The sequence below is a fragment of the Sminthopsis crassicaudata genome, chromosome 4 (assembly GCF_048593235.1).
Source record: "Sminthopsis crassicaudata isolate SCR6 chromosome 4, ASM4859323v1, whole genome shotgun sequence".
Taxonomy (NCBI): domain Eukaryota; kingdom Metazoa; phylum Chordata; class Mammalia; order Dasyuromorphia; family Dasyuridae; genus Sminthopsis; species Sminthopsis crassicaudata.
The window spans coordinates 206,007,675-206,022,424 of record NC_133620.1 but is presented as its reverse complement, the minus strand read 5'-3'; the positions used below and the strand labels follow the sequence as shown (position 1 = coordinate 206,022,424).

Genomic DNA, 14,750 nt, shown 5'->3' with positions numbered 1-14,750 from the left:
AAAAAAGGCTCTAACTGGTCATTTTAAAAATAATGGTCTGTAACTTCAAATGTTTTAAATTCTTTTACTCAATTTTCTACCAAGAATAGCTCTTCATTTTAACACTAGACATTTTTTATTTTTCTAAGATTTTATTGATGCTTTCTTTTTGTCGGGGGGGGGGGGGGGAGAGTTAATATTACTTTCATGTCCTAATAGCTAACTTTTTCAAATCTTAACCAAAGTGTCACTTCCCCACATGAGATTTTTCCTGATCCCATCCAGCTGCTAGTTCCTCCTCTTTTCCCCAAAATTTTACACTGCTGTGTCCCTGATATTTTTCTTCAACATAATGAAGATCCTTGATGCAGGGACTATTTTCATTTTTATCTTTGTATCCCTACTGACCAACAATACCTGGGCCATGACAGGCATTTGATGATTGATGCTGGCTCTTTCAGATTAGATTAGGTTACCGCATATTTATGCTGAACAGAGCAATTTGTATTTGTTCCTAGAAATAAAAGGGAGTCTATGGAGCTTAGTTAGCAAAGGAGCTCCATAGTAAGAGAAGACATTTAGAAATATCACTGGGTAGTTATATGGAAGACAATTTGGAGAAAAGTGACTTTATGTAAAGAGCCCAATTAATAGGCTCTTGAAATAGTCAAGGCAAGAGCTAATGAATTCAAATGCTGAACCTACAAGTGGAGGAAAGATTGGCATGATGATGTGAAGACAGAAATGATAAAATTTGGCAAGTGAATGAACTGTGGGGTGAGGGTTAATGTGAAGTCCAGAATTACTCCTTGCAAATCTGGGTGGCTGGTAGTATGATAGTACTCTCAAATGAAATGGAAAAGTTAGAATACAGGGAAGATTTATTCAGAAAAATAATGAGTTCTATATTTTGAACATATGGAGTTTGAGATTCCTAAAGGACATTCCCATTCAAAATGTCTAACAGGCAATTGGTTATATGGAACTTGAAGTGAGAAGAGAGACTAGTTGGATAAAAAAATCTAGGTATCATCTGCTTTATAACTGAATCCATGGAAGCTGATGGGGTCACCAAAAATGAAAGTATAAAGAGGAACTTCCAGGACACGGTTGTGAGATACAATCACAATTACAGGGAAAGATATAGATGAAGGTCCAGCAAAAATGATAAAAAGGAATAATCTGACAAGTAGATGGAGAAACAGGATAGAGGAGGGTTATGAAAAATGTTTCCACAGAGAAAAAATATCCAGAATGAGATCATCCTCTAAGTTTCATACCTAACCCTTTCACTGTATTTTTGATCATGTCTGCCCCTGTCCCCATCCTCTCTAGGATCTTATTTATGAATCCTTTTTCTAATTACCAAATTTTCCCAATCTTCTGTTTACAAATCTCATTTCTCTCCCGAACTTCTACCTCTCATGCAAGTATTCTCTTTCATCCCCTTTACTACCACATTTCTAGAAGCTTATAAACTCATTGACTCACTAACCAACAAGCCTCAAAATCCTAGTAGTCTGATATATTCACACTACTGAAATTGTTCTCTCCCATATCATCTTAATTATAAAATACAGTGCCTTTTTTTCCGGTTTTTTACTTCATTAACTTTTCTATCACATCAGATATTTCTAGTTATCCTTTCCAAACTTTTGATAATTCTTCCCTTGGCTTTTCGGATATTCCTCTCTCTGTCTAACTACTCCATTATCTGCTGCCTTATTTCAGTCTTCCCACCTATATAGGGAAGTTCTCCAAGTTCTGTCTTTAATCCTCTATAACTATATACTCTTCTCTAAGAGTCTCATTCACTCCCAAGTCTTCAATTATCACTCTAGATCAAGAATTCCTAAATCTACATATCTAACCCTGATTTCTCTCTCAATATCCAATTCATTTCCAACTGCTAACTAAGTACAAGTGCTTACTAAGGCCTAATGTCCTGTCAGTATCTCAAATTCAATTACCTTCTCTCTACATGCCTTAATGACATAGATTTACAGAAGAACTAAGTCCCCAAAAGGGTAAATAATTTGCTAGAGCTAGGACATGTTTTTATTCCCAATCAATTATTTCTTCCACTAATATGATGTTCAATTTTTCCTATTTCTCTATGTCTACATTTCTGAATCACTCCTCCTTTCTTCCCTTCCCATTCTCTTTTCACCTACACATCCAAAACAATTCCAATTACAGGGCCAATGTCTGCCTCACTCATCTTTTCTTAGTTCACATTATTATCATTACTTTAGTTGAGTCCTATCACTTTTATCTATACTATTTATTGGAATGATCTCCTTGCTTCTAATCTCTCTGCTCTCTAATTCATCCTGCAGGCAACAGCCAAAATACTTGTCCCAACACACAGGACTGACCACATGACTCCTTTAACTAAAATAAGTAAATGAATGAATGAATAAAACCATCTTTATTTGTACTCTACTTTTATGGGACGATATATAGCATATATAAAAGAAACTTCCTACTCTGAAATTTAAGATCAATTATAATCTGCCTCTAATTTGCCTACTTTGCTTTATTTCACTCACTTCTTAACATATACCCATATGACTACCATTATACCTTTTCCTCTAAATGACATAGATGTAAAAGGTCGTATCATAAACAAATCAGAGAAGCAGACTGACAAAGGAAGAATTCATGACCAAAAAAGGGATAAATAAGATACCAGATTATAAAATGAACAATTTTGATTATATAAAATTGAAATGTCTTTCTTTTATAACAAAACCAATACAGCTAAGCTTTAGAAGGAGGAAAACAATTAAATGGGGAAAAAAATCATCTTTATAGCAAGACCTCATTTCTACAATACATTAGAAATTGAGTCAAATTTATTTATAAGAGCCATACAAATGATAAGCTGTCAAGATAAGAATAGGAAAAGGAAAGGAAAATAATTATCTATAACCACATAAAAATGTTGAAATCATTAAAATTAGACAATATTAGAAAACAAAATTGAAGCAATTCTGAGGTTGCAACTCATACCTTCCAGATTGACAAAATTGATTTTTTTTTTTAAAGGAAATGACAAAAGTTAGAGGATCTATGGAAATATAGGCACATTAATGCACTATTGGTGAAAATAAATTGATCTAATCATTATGGAAAACAATTTAGAATTGTGTCCAAAAAAGGTGCTAAACTGTACATATGTACCAACATTGACTCTCTGAAAGGAACTAAATAGCACAGTGGATTATAGCACTAGACTTGGAGTCAAGAAGACATGAGTTCAAATCCTGTCTCTCTAATACTTATTAACTATTTAACGACAGGTAACTTACTAAACTTTTTGTGCCTCAGTTTTCCCACCAGTAAAATAGGTATTATAATAATAATAGCATCCATCTCACTGGGTCATTGTGAGAATTAAATGAGATAACACACATAAAGCATTTGGCAATTCTTAAAGCACTAAATACTTGCTAAATTATTATCATTACTCAGAGATAACACTATGAAACCAATATTCCAAGACCAAAGAAAAAGCAAAAGATCCCACACAAAATAAATTATACAAACTTCACTGTGTTAGAAAAGAAATAGAAACTAAAGGGATACCTATCAATTGGCAAATGGCTGAACAAGTGATTATATATGAATTTAATGGAGGGAGGGAGGGAGGAAGGGAAGAAGGGAGAGAGGGAGGGAGGAAGGGAGGGAGGGAGGGAGGAAGACAGGGAGGGAGGGAGACAAGGAGGGAGGGAGGGAGGGAGGAAGGAAGGAAGGAAGACAAGGAGGGAGGGAGGGAGGGAGGGAGGGAGGGAGGGAGGGAGGGAGGGAGGGAGGGAGGGAGGGAGGGAGGGAAGGAAGGAAGGAAGGAAGGAAGGAAGGAAGGAAGGAAGGAAGGAAGGAAGGAAGGAAGGAAGGAAGGAAGGAAGGAAGGAAGGAAGGAAGGAAGGAAGGAAGGAAGGAAGGAAGGAAGGAAGGAAGGAAGGAAGGAAGGAAGGAAGGAAGGAAGGAAGGAAGGAAGGAAGGAAGGAAGGAAGGAAGGAAGGAAGGAAGGAAGGACCTTGTTCTGGTTCCCCTGATTACCTAGTTAGCCTTCTAGTTAGCAACAGATAAGTTCATAAGTAGCCAGTATAAAGTAACAATAGCAGGAATTGTAAAGGGGAATCCCATTGATAAAAAGATCATAACAGTCACCACCAAATTGTCTCCAATCATCTAAAAGTCACATGGTCAGTAAGCCTCAGATACCTTCTACACACCCATAGTAAGAGTGGTAGATCACCAAATGTTGATAACTTTTTGAGTTGATGTGGTTCTATTAATGAACTAAACACAAAGTAACATTGATAAGTCTATCCCCCATCAAAACCTCACAAAAATGAGACCCTAAACTCCTGCCCCTCAAGCACACTTCTATTTCCTAAAAATCCATGCTGCTCTAGTGTTCCCAATTCTACTCCATGATTATGTAAAGGACTATCTCATGCCACTTTCCCATTCTTTTCCCCACACTGCCTGCCTTACTCTACTATCCCATCAATGTCCCCACGGAAGTTGGCTTTTCTATCTCAATGCTGTTTTGTTCCTGTACTTTCTGTGCCATTTGCCCTTGTGTGTAAAGTGTGTCTGAAGAATTATTCCCCAACAAGGGTGCAAGAAACTAGGCATGAATGCTCAAATTTGACCAAAGACATCTTCTTCTGATCCACTCTTAATAATGCCCATAAATAAGCAATTAAGGTTGATTCCTGGGGAAACTTGGATAAACTGATTCACAGAGAAGAGAGCATAACCAATAAAACAATTTACATTATAACAGCATTGTAAAAATGAACAACTTAGAAACTCTAAGGCATAAGTCAACTATGATTTCAGAAGATCAATAATGAAAAATACTACCTGCTTCCTGACATGTGATTGACTAAATATATAGAATAAAACACATTTTTGGTTATGTTTTGCTTGACTATGCATATATGTCAAAAGTGTTCCCCTCCTTGGTAGCAAATTAGGAGTTGGGGGGCTTAGAAAGTAGTAAAGAGAGAAAATAAATGCTTATTTTTATTGAATTTGTTTTTCATTTTTATTTGATGTAAGAGATGGTTTTTTTGGAAGAGAATAAAGGAAATACTAGTAAATATAAGTAATGTGTAAACAAAAGATATGAATAAGAATTTATTTTTAAAACTATTCTGTTCAACTGTGACAGAGCTAAATGTTCAGATAAATTTAATCATATAAACTTTGGAATGTCAGAATCTACATGGTAAAAACAGCTTGGTAGATTTAGAAAGACTAGATTTGGAGTCAGAGATTTGGGTTCAAATCCTTTCCAGCTCTGTATTACCGTATCCAAGTCACTCATTTTGGTTCACAATTTCCTCAACTGTAATATGGTCGAATTGCATTAGATGACCAAACCTAAGTCTATAAGCCTAGGATCCTATGTTATTTCATTTAACAAATATCAGCAAAGCTATCCCAAAAGCAAAGAACTTGACTTTTTTTTTTCATGTGCTCATAATTCAAAAATGGATGCCTTTATTAAAATTAGAGCTTCATGTATACATCCTGTTGATCTTAAAAAACAACTTAAAATATACTATCAGCTTGTATAGTATAAACATATGACTATCTTGGCAGTACCAATGCATATAGTTCCCTCTCTACCTATAGCAAATACTATTAGGAACACATATCAAGGAGATCAAACAATACATCTCATAATTGTTTCTGCTCTATTTATTAGAAATTCTCATAAATTTAACTATTGAACTATTTAAAATAGTTCAGCAATGTCAGTCATCTTTCTTTAAAATTCAAATATTTTCTTAAATAGCTAACACATCTCTGTCATTATGCAATCAATGAGCATTTTATTAAGTGACTGCAATATGCCATGCAATTTTTTCTTAACATTCCCAACTAATTGACATTCATTTTATGTTAAGTTCATGAACAAGATATGTTACTTTCAATAAGCAAATAAGAACTGAAACTAAGTGGAAAGGGCTTATGAACACAAAAAATTAATTTCCAAGATAAGAAGCAATTCCATAATGAGTAAAGCCTCAAAGACACTACCTGATGGCAATCCCTGCAGTAATCACTTTAAATGCAACGGGGAAATGATGCTACATACAGCAAACAATTTAATCAACTTGAAATTTCCTATCTAACTAAAAGCGAAGAACTATTATACTTGTTTGTGTAAAGTTCTGATCGTCTCTCAGTTGTAATCCTTCTCTGGGAGGAGGTTTCTTTTCTCTGTGAATCTTTTTCTCTGTCCTCTTCACTTGCGAACCCACCGGTATGTCTTCTCCTTGATCCAATCCAGAACTGACTTTCTAGACTCTAACTTCTTCTTTATCCTCCCAGAGAATGGGCGTGGAATGACTCAAGGGCTTGTGGGAGAAATACTTCAACCAATGAACTTACTCCTCTTAAACATGTGAGCTCCTCCCCAGGAGTTCAATTCTCCTTAAAGGCTGGAACTAGAGAATTGTTAAGTACCAACTTAGCACTTAGTAAGAACCTAATATCTCATTATCTCATTAGCACTTAGTAAGAACCTAACATTTTTGGTCCTGCATACTTCAGTGTATCTTCCATTCCTTACCAAAATGATTTCCTCAATTATAACTATGTAATCCTGCACTCAATAAACCCCAGTGGCTCCCCATTACTGCCAGGATCAAATATCAACTTCTCTATTTGTTTAGTAAAGCTCTTTACAATGTGGCCTATTCCTTCTTTTCTCCCCACCATTCTTTCATATACTCTACAATCCAGCTATCTTGGTCTACTTACTCTTATTCTCAACTCAAATCAATATATTATCACCTGGGATTCATGTATTGTCTTTTTCTAGTTTTCTTCAAAATTTGGCTGAAATTCCACATTATACAGGAAATCTTTTCCATGTTTATCACTAGTTACAAGACCAGATGAGACATTTTAGTGTTTTCTTCATCTAACAGCAGTTAAGAATACACACTGGCAATTTAATATTACAGAAAGAACAAATATTTTGGCCAACTATTAAGTCAATGAGTTTAGTCAGATTTTCAACCTCAAAAAAAAAAAAAAAAAAAAGGAAAAAGAAAAAGAAAAACAGTTGAAATTGAAATTAAGACTCCAGAAAGAAGAGGAAATACTTGGAAAAGTGGGAGCAATAGGTATTGTAGGTCCAAAGTTTGTCTAGAATAGGAGTTTTTTAACCTGGGATCCATGGTTTTGGATGGAGAAAAAATATTTTTTCACTAATCTCTTCCTATTATTTATCATTTATTCAATTTATTCAATTATTTTAAAGCATTATTGTGAGACTTTAGTCTTTACCAGATTAACAATGCAGTTCTTGACAGAGAAAAAATGTTAAGAACTCTGGCCTAAAAAAAAATTATTATATCGTTTTATAAAGTTTTCTTTAATACAAAATCTCACTGAAGTCTACCAATGTCCAGGTATTATAGGTAATAGTATTAGTATTATTATTACTTTATAGAGGAAGAAATCAAAGCTCCCACAAAGTGACTTGTTCATGATCATAGAGCTACTAAGAGAAGACTGAATCTAGATCCAATTTCAAGTCCAGTCCTTTATTATACTATTATTCTAAAAAATAATTTTTCTGGGACAGCATCATTAATATTTATCCCAAACATAAAGCACAACAAGGAAAAAAATAGCAAGAGTAGGGGGGGGAAGTTATTAATATTAAGACAGTAATATCTTAGTATCTTTAAAATCTGAAATGTGCTTTTCATTTTCATGAAATCTGGTAGTAGCATCAACACAACATAATCTTGGAGTAAAATAGGTCACTCTCCTTTGAAGTGAAACTGATTTCTACTGTGAAATGAACATGCGCTATCCTTTATATTGCATCAAAAACTCAGCACAGTACCCAAGAAAGAGGGGTTCTCATTGAAAATAAATCAAGAGACAACTTGTTAGTTTCACTTCAAGAAGTTAAAAGAAGAAAATCTAGTCAAATGGACTGTCATTAACATGAAGTTCATTAAATTTCCCTCCTATAGATTCGGCTGTGGTAATATTCCAATTACATACATAAAGCAAACCTACACATCTTTCTTTAAGTTCCTTAGAAAGCTGTTCTTAGGTCCTATATTTCTTCACTAATACCTACCCTTCCATTCATTACTTGACACCTGTACCAGAAAACATGTTTCGGACTCAAGCACAACCAACGTAACAAGTTTCGTTTTCAAACAGAAACCATCCAAATACAAGATTGGAATAAAAACTCCCCTAACTGCACAAGTCTGGGACGGACACACCTGGGGCGCTGACAGTCTCCCTTCCTGCCCCCAGCGCCCCTCACCCCTCCTCCCAACCTGGCTCTTCCATCCGCACAAGTTTCGGGTGAGCAGAGGTGATTACTCTCAAGGGACCCCGGGGGGCGGGGTACAAGGGGAAAAGACGACTGACAGCTCAAGCTCAGGAATTCCGAGGAAGAGCTAGCTTGGGGCTCAGAAGTGAGGGCAGCACACCAACAAGCATTAACTCCCGTCCCCATCCCCCCAAGGACTGAGTCCAGCCCCTCTGGCCCCAGACGTGCCCAACTTCCTGGTTTCATAGCTCTACCTCCGCACCTCCCGGCCAGCCGGGGCTCCCACGTTTTCCCAAAGCTCCATCTCCTACCTTATGCGCGCTCCTCTCTATGCTTTGCCTCTCCAAGTCGATCTCCACGTCTGGCGTGGAGGACAAACGGCAATCTGACCGTCTCTTCAGTCCGAGAGGGACCCCGAGATTCGGCCTCTCTCAGTCAATCAAGCGGACAGCTGCCGGGGGTACCACAGACGCCGGCGCAGACGTACAAACTAACTGATAGACCACACTGAAAAGGGGGATTAAGAGAGAAGGAGGGCGCCGGGGCCCAGGAGGAACACTGCGAAGCCGGCACAGCGTACGCATCGACGTGTTAACGTCGGCACGTCGGCTCGCACGTTCGGCCCACGTCGGGATTTGAGGCCTCCGAGCTCGAAGCCGGAGTCTGTAGGAGGAGGAAGTGGGAGGGAGGAATAATTAAGGAGGAAGAAAAGTTGTCCGGAGGATGGGGGAGGGAGTGAAGCGTTTCGTGGGAGGAAGAACGCGCGCGTTCCCCGGGGACCGCGTATGTACGCGTGCGCGCACGCCTTCAGAGCGTGGGGAAGGGCCGGGGAAGATTTTAAGGCTTGTGCGCTTGCGTGTGTGTTTCTCTCGTGGACTGTCCAATCTCGGTCTCATCTTCCTCAGTTATTCCTAGTCCTTTGGCGGTAGGAGCTGCGTGCAAGCGGGACCAAGCGCTAAAGACCTACCTGCTGTCACTTCCCTCTAGGAGCTTCCAATCTCCTAACTTTTTCTCTCTGACCTTTCCCCGCACTGGCCTTTATAAACCTTAAAGTGCTCGACCTGAGTTATTCTTATTAACTCGGGGGGATTTTTCATTCAAAATGTGGCCCCCAGGGATCCTTGAGTTCAAAACTTTTCATAATGAGACCTAGATTTTATTTGTGTATTACAGTATACTGTTCCAACTGTTTACAATAAAGGTGGATTTTCTAATCAAATGATATTTAATTGATGATATGATATTGAAATGATATTTCAATCAAAATAAATAGTAGAAATCAAATGCAGAAGCAAATTTAGGCAAACATTGGAGATCTGCAAAAATAGGTAAAACGATGCTACTTTTCTCACTAATTTTTGTTTTAAAAAATGTAACTACTTTTTAAAATGTGTTAACGTAATGTCCTTATTGTTAGTTTAAATAAGTTATGAAATTTTATTTACAATATGTCCATTTTAATTTGTAATACAGTAAATATTGAGAGATAAATAACATAAATAAAAGTTGTTTGAGTAAAAAAATAAAGGAATCCTAAGGCCAAAAAAAAAAGTTGAAAAATAAATGGGCTACATATTTTTGGGGCTCTAACTCATTTCTGGCCTTATGGTTTACAATACAGGTTACTCACAAGGCTTTTCCAAGTAGCTGTAATTTGCTCCAGTATGAATTGCATTTTATATATAGGGAAAGTAATAAAACTACTTGAGATCATACATCTAGAGTTGGGAGAGACCTCAGTGAGGTCTAAATAAGAATTTTTAAATCTGATTTTTAACTACCTTCTCTCTCCAAGAGTATGGAGAATTTTCAGAATGTCCCATGAACTTTGGCGAGGGGGGAAAAAGTACATTTTATTTCATAACAATATATTTTTTTTCCATCATATTATTTTAAGACGTGTTCAAAACAGAGATATTAAGCACTGGAACTCAGATTCTCTGATTCCATACTGTGGTTTCCTTTGTAATCTTTTTTTTGTTTGTTTGTTTGTTTTTTTTAAATTCATTTATAAACAGAGTTCTAAGAAGGGATTCATGACATGCAAAAAATTAGTTAAGAAATATTTTTCTTGTCTAATTCTACCGTTTTACAGATGAATAAGCCAAGGTCTAGAGAGGTTACCTGACATGTCTACAGTCACATAACTAATCAACATTAAAGATTAGATTTGAATCTACATCCTCACACTCCAGAGCCAATGGTTGATCTAGGTTTACTTTGTATATTTATACAATTACTAAATATCAGAGCTAGGAATTGAAGTTAGGTCATAGATTTAGAGTAATAAAGGCCTTGCATGTCCTCCATTCTAATACATTCACCCCCTTCTTCCTTTTTTTGTAAAAATGTGTTAACTCAAACACAAAGACAAACTTTAATAGCTGAAAGGGGTCAGAGAAGTCATCTTGTCATCTCTTTATTTTAGAAATGGGGAAACAGGCCAACAAGAATAAATAATTTGTTTAAGTTTGCACAGGTAGCAAGTGGCAGACCCGGGGCTTACAGCCAAATAATCTCATGCCATGCTCAATATTTTTTTTTTCCATCATATTATTTTAAGACGTGTTCAAAACAGAGATATTAAGCACTGGAACTCAGATTCTCTGATTCCATACTGTGGCTTGGTTTGTTTGGTTTTTTTTCTCCAGGCATCTCAGTCTGCTGGTTCTTTTCAGACTCCTCTAGGCTTTAATTTATTTCATATAGCTTTTATACAACACAAGATTATGGCATAAGCTTTGAATAAAGTAAGCTTTTTTACACCAATTTGTGTATGTGTGACCTGTTTATTTTTTTCAATATAAAATTCCCAGGAATTATCCTTTGTGACCCTGTAGAGTATCTGTTTAAAGGACCCTTTTAAAGCTTTTTTTTTTTTTTTTTTTTTTTTTTTTTTTTTAAACTGCCTTGTCAGCTTCACTATAATGATGAGCGTCAGCATATGAAGAGAAAATAGTTCGGACAATGCCAATAAAGTTGTCTTGTCAGTTTTATTGCTTCCTAAAACCTGTCTGACCATCTTACTTCCCTGTTCAAAAAGCTTCTCTGATATGAAAAACAAAATCTTCAATCTTAAATTAAAAACTTAACCTGGCTCCCTACTAATTACCTTTCCTATCATTTCATGTAACTCCTCTTTATACTCCCCTAAAAGGCTATCCCCAAGTTTAGCATAATGCAATGAAAATAGTAGACACTGAATAAATATTTATTAAATTAAGTTACTATACTCTCCTTTTATCTAAAAAGAAGCATCATGGAGTGGGCCTGGAAGACTAGAGTTCGAGAACTGTCTGGAATCAATAAAAAAAAAAAAAAATTAAAAAAAAAAAATGAAGAAAAATACCCTAGCGATCATTAGAACAGATTCAGTACAGAATATATGACCATAGTAATCTTGTGTTAGAAACCCAAAGATCCAAGTTTTAGGGGCAAAAACTGCCTGGGGAAACTGGAAAACAGTATGATTGAATCTAGGTATAGACCAACATTTTATACTATATTCTAGGATAAAGTTGAAATGAATACATGATTTACACATAAAGGGTAATACTATAAGTAAATTAGGAGAGCAAATTAGATCTGTGGATAAAGGAAATATTTGGGACCAAACAAAATATAGAAAGCATTACAAAATGTAAAATGGATAATTTTGATTATGTAAGTTTAAAAAGATTTTGCAGAAGCCAAAACCCATGCAACCAAAATTAGAAGGAAAGCTGAAAACTATGGGGAAATTTTATAGCAAGTATTTCTGATAAAGGCTTCATTTCTCAAATATATAGAGAACTGAGTCAGATTTATAAGAACACAAGTTATTTGATAAATGGTCAAAGGGTACAGACAGTTTTCAGACAAATCAAAACTATAGCCATGTGAAAAAAAATACTATTAATTAAAAAAACAAATTAAAACATCTCTGAAGTACCTCACACTTATCAGATTGGCCAATATGACAAAAAAGGAAAATGCTAAATGTTGGAGGATATGGGAAAACTGAGACACCAATGCTTTGTTGGTGGAGTTGTGAAAACTGTTTTAGAGAGTAATTTGGAACTATGGGCAAAGAACTATAAAACTGCATATTCTTTGATTGAACAATACCACTAATAATAGGCTTGTATCTCTGTATCCCAAAGAGATCAAATAAAAGGGGGAGGTGGGAGAAACCAATCTATTATTTAGAATATTTAGAATAGCAAAAGATTAACATTTATAGAAGATCTGAAAACCTTGTGATTTTTATTACTCTGCCTTCGTTTCTATCTGCTATTGTTATCACTGTGAACACCAAGAGATCTTACTGGCATAAGGGAAATTTTACATTTTTAATTTATTTCAAAGATTTTCATAGCCAAAGAATTTGTCACTTAATGGTGATTCACCTAAGCAGTGAACATGAGCTCTGTGTTTAGCTAGGGAGGTTGGAACCAATTTGTACAAAAGTATTAATGGCAGCTCTTTTTGTAGTAACTAAAAATTTAAAATTAAGGGGATCTCCATCTATTCTCAGCAATACAAGGATCCAAAGCAATCCCAAAGGACTCATGATGCAACATATCCACTTTAGAACTATATTCCGAACTAACATCGGAATACAAACTGAAGAATATTCTTGTTTGCTCTTTCTTTTTCTTTTGTTCCTTTACTTCCTTCTTCCTATATAAATAATAGATGCATTATTATCCACCCAGAAGTCTGGGTATTACTTTTCTATCAATATCCTCAGTATCTTTGAGGGAGACTACATTTATTGAAAGCCCATGAAGGAATAAAATTCATGTGCATGGAGTAACACAATTCTGGGCTTCAGGCTTTGATTTCACTAGTTTAATCAGGAATATTTGTACCATGTTCAGCTGCTTTCCTTCTAATTGCTTGCCTCTTGGTCTTTACTATTCTCCTGGTGGGCAAATCCTCTTTTATTCTTTATTCTAATATAATGTTTATAAGGGCTTTCAATTTACCATCTCCCTTAAAAAAAAAAAAAAAAAAGGTATTAAAAAAACCAGAGAACTAAAAAAATTCATACAGCTGGCTAACTCTGGGTAATACATATCAACTCAGACAGTTATTCACTTACCAGGATTCAATGTAATACAATCAAATTGTAGCAAACAGAGCACACAGCAAAATAGTTCAAGTTGACTCTGGATAAAGCAAATCAAGCCTAGCTCCTGTCACTTTTTTTTTCCTTTTTTTTTTTTTTTGGGGGGGGGTGTCATTCCTTCCTCTTGGTAGGGAGAGACAAATGCTAGATTCTTAGGCACGTACCTTGTTAAATACACAATGTTAGGAACAGACTAAGGGTAGTGATTTGCCTTTTGGTTAAGTGGTACAAGAAAAAGGTAAGTTCAAAGACAATAAAAGAAGAAAAGACAAGAATAATTATCAAAGTAGAGGGAATCATATTTCATGTCTAATCTTACTTATGCTTTGGTATCTTCCTTGTGTAATATATGTATACATATATGTTCCTACTTATGTAAACATATATATATGTGTGTGTGTATGCGTATATATATGTGTGTGTGTGTATGCGTATATATATGTGTGTGTGTGTGTGTGTATGTATAAAATGTTCATATAAGTACATATAAATGTATGTGTATATAGGGCAGTTAAGTGGCCCAGTAGATAGAACCCTGGGCTTGGAATCAGGAAGACCTAAGTTCAAATTTGAACTCAGGCACTTACTAGCTAGTAAGTGTCACTTAACCCTTTTTACCTCAGTTTTCTCATCTATAAAATGACTGGACAAGGAAATGGCAAACCACTCCCCAAAGAGGTCATGAAGAAATAGATGAGCATGACTGAAAATGACTTTACAACAAAACATTTATATATGTATATATACACATAAGTGTATATGTATACATATATTTGCATGTATATACATATTTTATACTTGTATATGTATGCATAGAATGCTTTCTGTGTATATACATATATACATATACACAGAGAGTTACAGAGTTCTATATGTAATGAGGTAGTCATGTATAATATATGATCTTGAATTTAATAATAATCTATAGCCTCATTCACAGAGTTCAGGTTCAGTCTTAGAACAGAATGAGGCACTAACATGTCCCTGTACAGTTGAAATGAGATTTATTTTTGCTTTACTACATCAAGATTATGCAAGAAGAGTATGATGATACATCTCTCAGATTGGCTGAGATGACAGGAAAAGATAATGACCAAGGTTGGAGGGGATGTGGGAAAACTGGGACATTCATGTATTGCTGGTGGAGTTGTGAATGGATCAAGCCATTCTGAAGGGCAATTTAGAACTATATTCAAAAAGTTATCAAACTGTCCACATCCTTTGACCCAGCAATGTTACTACTGGGTTTATATTCCAAAGAGATCCTAAAGGATGGAGAAGGACCCACATATGCAAAGATGTTTATGGCAGCCCTTTTTG

The 14,750-nt window shown here is 35.7% G+C and overlaps 1 protein-coding gene across 3 annotated transcripts in view; it reads right to left on the bottom strand.

The window, feature by feature from the left end:
• The window catches only part of ASCC3 (activating signal cointegrator 1 complex subunit 3), a 325,569-nt gene extending 316,659 nt beyond the window's left edge, over positions 1 to 8,910 (bottom strand). Inside the window, exon 1 of one of the 3 annotated variants that reach the window (XM_074310218.1) lies at positions 8,629 to 8,910. The gene's annotated coding sequence lies outside the window, so the exon portion shown is untranslated. Of the gene's footprint in view, positions 1 to 8,571; positions 8,600 to 8,628 lie in introns of those variants that run through there. The other 2 variants (XM_074310220.1, XM_074310219.1) reach the window with 2 other exon arrangements.
• Between the last annotated feature and the right edge of the window lie 5,840 nt (positions 8,911 to 14,750).